This window comes from Triticum aestivum, chromosome 3A, assembly GCF_018294505.1.
Source record: "Triticum aestivum cultivar Chinese Spring chromosome 3A, IWGSC CS RefSeq v2.1, whole genome shotgun sequence".
Lineage (NCBI taxonomy): Eukaryota > Viridiplantae > Streptophyta > Magnoliopsida > Poales > Poaceae > Triticum > Triticum aestivum.
In genome coordinates, this window is record NC_057800.1 from 681,443,259 (window position 1) to 681,451,998 (window position 8,740).

Below are 8,740 nucleotides of genomic sequence, written 5' to 3' on the forward strand. Positions count from 1 at the left end.
GGAAAAAGGCATTCAAAAGGAATCCTAGGGCCCGTCCAGTTTGGACCGAATACTCGACCGCTTGTGCCAGATACATGGCACCCCCGAAAAGCCGGCCAATCACACCAATTGGGATTGTTGCGTGTTCAAGCAGGCAGGCAAGTTAAATGCCGAAAACGAAGACAAGGGGCTGCAAAGCGATGACAACGAAGAGCCCCGGCCGCCGAACAACAGTGGACAGAAGGGTTTTCCCCCACAAGTGCGGACGGTGAACATGATATACGCAACCCACGTCCCCAAGAGGGAGCGGAAGCGCGCGTTAAGGGACGTATACGCGGCAGAGCCAGTCGCCCCAAAGTTCAACCCATGGTCCTCCTGCCCGATCACCTTTGATAGAAGAGACCACCCCACTAGCATCGTCATGGCGAATTTGCCGCATTGGTTCTAGACCCAATTATTGACGGATTTCATCTCACTAGAGTCCTTATGGACGGCGGCAGCAGCCTGAACCTACTTTACCAGATACAGTGCAGAAAATGGGCATAGATCCCTTGAGGCTTAAGCCCACCAAAACGACCTTTAAAGGCGTAATACCATGTGTAGAGGCCAACTGTGCAGGCTCAGTCACACTTGAAGTGGTCTTCGGATCTCCGGATAATTTTCGAAGCGAGGAGTTAATCTTCGACATAGTCCCATTCCGCAGTGGCTATCACGCACTGCTCGGGCGAACCGCATTTGCCAAGTTCAATGCGGTACCGCACTACGCATACCTTAAGCTCAAGATGCCAGGCCCTCGAGGAGTAATTACGGTCAATGGAAACACCGAACGCTTCCTCCGAACGGAGGAGCACACGGCGGCCCTTGCAGCGGAAGTACAAAGCAACCTCTCCAGGCAGTTCTCCAGTCCGACCACTAAACGATCGGACACCGTCAAGCGCGCCCGGAGTAACCTACAACAAGACCGCCTGGCATGATTCGAGCAGGCGTAGCAATGCGGCCCCAACCCCAGCCCTAGCAAAAAGGCAACGCCAGTGCTTCACATACATAACTACGCTCTAGAAATACCATGAGTACAGGGGGAGGGTCACCATCACGGCACGCCCGAAGCATGGCTTAAACTGCACCAGGGGCTGCCGATTTTTTAATTTTCTCTTACTTTCAGGACTCCATTCTTTGGAAGGCCTGTTCGGCAGTTCAATTGCCGCACAAACGATGCAAGAACCAGGGAAGCAGACAAGCCACGCCGCATTACGAAACTCCCAGGTGGTCTCTATCACGAGCAGTATACCTGTTTCACATACTATTCCGCAGCTTGCCCCTGGAACCGACATGTTAAATAGTCCAACCTTTTGCTTATCGCATTATTTGTATCGCTCTGCTTTGATCGCAGCCCTCTTTAATAAACAATGCATAGCTTTTGTCTATTTTTGCATTACTTTATATATATGTGTTCCTTAACGACATGTTGCACCCGTACACTTTGGTACGGCCGAAATACGCCAGGGGCTTCAGTACCCCTCAACATGGTGTGAGAAGTCCGAACACTTTAACAAGTGCGGCACCCCGAACTTATAGCATTATATGCATCGGCTCCGAATCATGTCTTGGGTCAATAGTTGGGTTTGCCCGGCTCCTATGTGTTTGGTGCCTTACGTTCCGCTATATCGGCTAAGGTAGCACTAGGAGAACCACTGCGATTGTGCCCCAGTTGAGCTGGGTTGAGCACCTCAGTGGAGAAACCTAAACTGACTGTCATGATGAAGCGAGAGCTGGTCGCTGTTCGAGAGGTTTTTCGAGTCCCTAAAGACTTATGTCGCTTAGAGCGAGGAGTCGGCTCTGTCCGGCCAAGGCGTGGATAGCGCGCCGAACTCGGTCTTCCGAATACCAGGGGCTTCGCCGAAATTTAAAATTATAGAATTCTATGGCTAAGTGAGAGTGTTCACGCATTATAGACCGATTGCCTTGTTCGTTGGGCTGAGCGCCTCCCTCGAAGGACCCAAACATGGGAAAAAGAGCGCTCAGGTTTATCCCCGAACACCCCAGCACTAGCGGCACGGGGGCAGAAGCCGACGACTCGCCATCTCTCGGAATTGATAAACAGCCACACAGAAGGTAATATTTTAAATTCCAACAGCATTGCTTAGCGCATATGAACAAGTTTTCAGCGCACAGGATAAAACGAGCAAGTTTCACTCAAAAATTACATCCCTAGAACATTCATCTGCCATAAGGCAGGCACCCTTCAGAACATCCTTATAATAACTCTCGGGCTTGCGATGCTCTTTCCCCGGCGGCGGGCCGTCCTTCACAAGCTTCTCAGCATCTAGCTTGCCCCAGTGCACCTTCGCACGGGCAAGGGCCCTACGGGCACCTTCAATGCAGACGGAGCGCTTGATGACTTCGAGCCTTGGACAGGCCTCCACCAGCCACCGCACCAGCCCGAAATAGCTCCCAGGCAGAGCCTCTCCAGGCCACAGCCGAACTATGAGGCCCTTCATGGCCTGTTCGGCCGCCTTGTGGAGCTCGACCAGTTGCTTCAGCTGGTCGCTCAGGGGCACGGGGTGTCCGGCCTCAGCATACTGAGACCAGAACACCTTCTCTGTCGAGCTGCCCTCCTCGACTCGATAGAATGCGGCGGCATCAGACACACTCCGGGGAAGATCTGCGAACGCTCCTGGAGAGCTCCGGATTCGGGTAAGTAACAAGTAACTCATGTTTATGTGTTTTCTTTGCATAAAGAATGCCTTACCCGCCGCTATCTTCTTCACCTCATCCAACTCCTGGAGGGTCTTCTGGGATTCGGCCTTGGCAGACTTGGCATTTTCAATAGCCGCCGCGAGCTCGGACGCTCGCGTCTTTGAGTCAAGCTCCAAACTCTCATGTTTTTTCATGAGAACTTGGAGCTCTTGCTGCGCCTTGCCAGCCTGGGCCTCGTACTTCTCCCGCTCGGTGTGCTCCGTGGCCGCCCTCTTCTCGGCCTTGACCAGCGCTTGCTTAAGGGTCGCCACCTCAGACGTGGCCCCTACAATAGCCATGATAATCCTGTCATTTTTTGCAATTGCACCTTTTTATATATATTTAAACAAGGTATTTCTTACCTTCATTGTCCTCGAGCTGCTTCTTGGCACGCCCGAGCTCTTGCTCGGACTGCTCGAGGTTCTGCTTTAGCGTGTCCACTTCCGCAGTCAGTGCGACGGATGCAAGTAGAGAAGCCTGCATACACATATTGACTCCTTTTTGTTAGACTCCTGCGAATTTTATTTGATCCTCTATTCGACTTTTCTTCCCGAACGCCAAACAGAGCATCAGGGGCTACTGTCTATGCGGTAATATTATTTACACATTCTTTACTTACCTCAAAGCCTGTTAAAAGGCTAGTACAAGCTTCAGTCAGTCCACTCTTGGCGGACTGAACCTTCTGGACCACCGCACTCATAATGGTGCGGTGCTCCTCATCGATGGAGGCGCCTTGGAGCGCCTCCAACAAATTGTCCGGCGCCTTCGGTTGGACGGAGGTCACCGGCACGGTGGGCTTGCTCCTCTTGGAAGGAGGTCCCCCGCCGGACTCTAGAACCTTTGAAGGTTCCGGAGCGGTGTCCGGCCTAGGGCCGGACTTGGAGCCCTGGGGGGTTTCATCCCCTTTACTCTTGGAGTCCGGGAGGTCGCCTCGCGATGCCTCCAGGACCACCTCCTCCCGGCTTGGAACCTGTTGGGACAACACTTCGGTGTCGTCCATAGGGCGGGGGGAGGAAGCCGTCGGAAGCGAGTTCACATCCGACGACTCCAGTGAGCCGCTCGATGACGGGTCGAGCCGGTCTTTGGGTGGGCTGCATTAACATATTCGACATGAGGGAAAGCTGTGCAATAAACGGATACTATGAATTACTCTGGTATCCGGATACTTACGATTTGGCCAGGGGCTTGGCCCTGGGCGGGCACTTCTCTCTGCCATCGTCGGCGTCAGTGGAGTAGTCCGGAGGAAGGGTTTTCCCCTTCTTGGACCCTTCGGCCTCCCCAGCTGGGGCGGCCTTCCTTTTCTTCTCTCCTCCCACTGGAGGGGGAGAGGTCTCTTCTTCTTCCTCCTTGTCTTCACGGGAGGAATGCGCCTCGGAACCGTCGGATGATGGATCCGACACCTCCTGGCGCCGGGCACTCTTTCGAGTCCCCGTGGCCTTTTTCGTGGCCTTCTTCTCCGGCACCACATAGGGTGCCGGAACCAACAACTTCGCCAAGCGAGCGTCTGCTGGGCCTTCGGGCAAAGGAGCCGGACAGTTGATCTGTCCGGACGTCACCTGCCAATCCTGTCAAAGGTAAGGGAGCTTAGATCCCTCATGGAGTCAAACTATGAAAAACTGATACCCTGTAAAAGGAAAAACAGCTTACCGCATGAGCGTGACGCTGCGTACTGAATCCGCGATCCTTGGTAGCGGATGCGGGGGCCTCGGCGCCCTTGAAAAGCACCTTCCAGGCATCTTCGTACGTCGTGTCAAAGAGCCTGCTCAGAGTTTGGTGCCACGCCGGGTCGAACTCCCACAGGTCGAAAGCTCGTTGTTGACACGGGAGGATCAGGCGGATGAGCATAACCTGGACTACGTTGACAAGTTTGGGCTTCTTGTCCACCAGGGTTTGGACGCATGTTTGGAGTCCGGTCAACTCTCCTTTTTTACCCCACGACAGGGTCGTCTCCTTCCAGGAGGTGAGCCGCGTAGGGGGTCCGGATCAAAACTTGGGGGTTGTGACCCATTCGGGGTCGCGCGGCTCGGTGATGTAAAACCACCCCCATTGCCACCCCTTCAGGGTCTCCACAAAGGAGCCCTCGAGCCATAAGACGTTGGCCATCTTGCCCACCATGGCGCCTCCGCACTCCGCCTGGTTGCCGCGCACCACCTTCGGCTTGACATTGAAAGTCTTGAGCCAAAGGCCGAAATGGGGGCGGATGCAGAGGAAAGCCTCGCACATGACGATAAACGCCGAGATGTTGAGGACAAAGTTCAGGGCCAGATCGTGGAAATCCAGGCCATAGTAGAACATGAGCCCCCGGACAAATGGGTGAAGAGGGAAGCCCAGTCCGCGAAGGAAATGGGGGAGGAACACCACCCTCTCATGGGGCCTGGGGGTGGGAATGAGCTGCCCCTTTTCGGGAAGCCGATACGCGATGTCGTTAGACAAGTATCCGGCCTTCCTCAGTTTTTTGATGTGTCCCTCTGTGACGGAGGAGACCATCCACTTGCCTCCCACTCCGTACATGGCTGGAGAAGGTTGAGGTGGGGAGTGCGGACTTGGGCGCTGGAGCTCGAGTGCGCGAGAATGGATAAGCAAGGGAGGAAGAAGGCGTAGGTGAGAAGGTGGATCCTTATCCCCTTATATGGGTGGACGCAACTACGTGTCCCCACCAGCCTGGTAAAACTCGCTTATCTCCAAGCGCCGTAATCAATGGCGCGGTTGGGTTACCCACGCCCGTATTGATGAGAATCCCGGAATAAGGGGACACGATCTCTGCTTTAACAAGACGTGCCAAGGAAACCGCCTCGCATGACGCGCTGAGGTGGGATAATGAAACGACTCGGATAAAGGCTTGGCCGTGGTGTGTCACACTACGGAATACGTCAGCAGATTAGATTTGTGTAAATATTATTCTCTCTATGGCAATATGTGGAAACTTATTTTGCAGAGCCGGACACTATCTTTGTGTTCAAAATCTTCTATGAAGTACTTGGAGGAGGAACCCGCCTTGCAATGCCGAAGACAATCTACGCGCCGGACTCGTCGTCATTGAAGCCTGGTTCAGGGGCTACTGAGGGAGTCCTGCATTAGGGGGTGTCCGGATGGCCGGACTATACCTTCAGCCGGACTCCTGGACTATGAAGATACAAGATTGAAGACTTCGTCCCGTGTCCGGAAGGGACTTCCCTTGGCGTGGAAGGCAAGCTTGGCGATACGGATATGCAGATCTCCTACCATTGTAACCGACTTTGTGTAACCCTAACCCTCTTCGGTGTCTATATAAACCGGAGGGTTTTAGTCCGTAGGACAACATACACAACAACAATCATACCATAGGCTAGCTTCTAGGGTTTAGCCTCTCCGATCTCGTGGTAGATCTACTCTTGTACTACCCATATCATCAATATTAATCAAGCAGGACGTAGGGTTTTACCTCCATCGAGAGGGCCCGAACCTGGGTAAAACTTCGTGTCCCTTGCCTCCTGTTACCATCCGGCCTAGACGCACAGTTCGGGACCCCCTACCAGAGATCCGCCGGTTTTGACACCGACAAGGGGCGTTAAATGATAGCGCTTGTTGGGAGGCAACCCAATTTTATTTTTATTCCTTGACTTTTGCTCCTGTTTAGTAATAAATAAATTATTTAGATTCTGTTTTGGTTGTGTTTTTTTGTTTAATTAGTCTTTGTGCCAAGTAGAACCGTTGGGAAGACTTGGGGAAAGTCTTGTTGAACTTGCTGTAAAAACAGAAACTTTAGTGCTCAGGAGAACTGCTGTCATTTTTATTTGGAAAGTGAAATTTAGTTAATTATTTTTGCAGATGATTAATAGATAAATTCCTCACGTCCAGCAATTTATTTTAGAATTTTTGAGGTTCCAGATCTTTCTCTAGCTACAGATTACTACAGACTGTTCTGTTTTTGACAGATTCTGTTTTTCGTGTGTTGTTTGCTTATTTTGATGAATCTATGGCTAGTAAAATAGTTTATAATCCATAGAGAAGTTGGAATAAAGTAGGTATAACACCCATATAAATAAAAAATGAGTTCATTACAATACCTTGAAGTGGTATTTTGTTTTCTTTCGCTAACAGAGCTCACGAGATTTTCTACTTTAAGTTTTGTGTTGTGAAGTTTTCAAGTTTTGGGTAAAGATTTGATGGATTATGGAACAAGAAGTGGCAAGAGCCTAAGCTTGGGGATGCCCATGGCACCCTCAATATAATATAAGGACACCTAAAAGCCAAATCTTGGGGATGCCCTGGAAGGCATCCCCTCTTTCGTCTACTTCTATCGGTAACTTTACTTGGAGCTATATTTTTATTCACCACATGATATGTGTTTTGCTTGGAGCGTCTTTTATGATTTGAGTCTTTGCTTGTTAGTCTACCACAATCATCCTTGCTGTACACACCTTTTGAGAGAGCCATACATGATTTGAAATTTAATAGAATACTCTATGTGCTTCACTTATATCTTTTGAGCTTTATAGTTTTGCTCTAGTGCTTCACTTATATCTTTTAGAGCACGGTGGTGGATTTGTTTTATAGAAACTATTGATCTCTCATGCTTCAATTAGATTATTTTGAGAGTCTTAATAGCATGGTAATTTTCTTAAAATCCTAATATGCTTGGTATGCAAGATTAATAATAAAACTTTCGTATGAGTGTGATAAATACTAAGAAAAGTTTGATGTTTCATGATTGTTTTGAGATATGGAGGTAATAATATCAAAGTCATGCTAGTTGAGTAGTTGTGAAATTGAGAAATACTTGTGTTGAAGTTTGCAAGTTCCGTAGCATGCACGTATGGTAAACGTTATGCAACAAATTTGAAACATGCGGTGTTATTTGATTGTCTTCCTTATGAGTGGCGGTCGGGGATGAGCGATGGTCTTTTCCTACCAATCTATCCCCCTAGGAGCATGCGCATAGTGCCGAGGTTTTTGATGACTTGTAGATTTTTGCAATAAGTATGTGAGTTCTTTATGACTAATGTTGAGTCCATGGATTATACGCACTCTCACCCTTCCATCCTTGCTAGCCTCTTCGTTACCGTGCATTGCCCTTTCTCACATTGAGATCGAGTTGGCGCAAACTTCGCCGGTACATCCAAACCCCGTGATATGATACGCTCTTTCACACATAAACCTCCTTATATCCTCCTCAAAACAGCCACCATACCTACCTATTATGGCATTTCCATAGCCATTCCGAGATATATTGCCATGCAACTTTCCATCATTCCGTTCATCATGACACATTCATCATTTTCATATTGCTTAGCATGATCATGTAGTTGACATAGTATTTGTGGCAAAGCCACCGTTCATAATTCTTTCATACATGTCATTCTTGATTCATTGCATATCCCGGTACACCGCCGGAGGCATTCATATAGAGTCATCTTTGTTCTAGTATCGAGTTGTAATCATTGAGTTGTAAATAAATAGAAGTGTCATGATCATCATTTTCTAGAGCATTGTCCCAAGTGAGGAATAAAAAAAGAGAAAGGCCATTAAAAAAAAGAGAAGGCCCAAAAAAAGAAAAGAAAAAGGCCATAAAAAAAGAGAAGGCCCAAAAAAATTAAAATGAGAGAAAAAGAGAGAAGGGACAATGCTACTATCCTTTGCCACACTTGTGCTTCAAAGTAGCACCATAATCTTCATGATAGAGAGTCTCTTGTTTTGTCACTTTCATATACTAGTGGGAATTTTTCATTATAGAACTTGGCTTGTATATTCCAACAATGGGCCTCCTCAAGTGCCCTAGGTCTTCGTGAGCAAGCAAGTTGGATGCACACCCACTAGTTTCTTTTGTTGAGCTTTCGTACATTTATAGCTCTAGTGCATCCGTTGCATGGCAATCCCTACTCCTCGCATTAACATCAGTCGGTGGGCATCTCCATAGCCCATTGATTAGCCTCGTTGATGTGAGACTTTCTCATTTTTGTCTTCTCCACATAACCCCCCTCATTATATTCTATTCCACCCATAGTGCTATATCCATGGCTCGCGCTCATGTATTGCATGAAGGTTT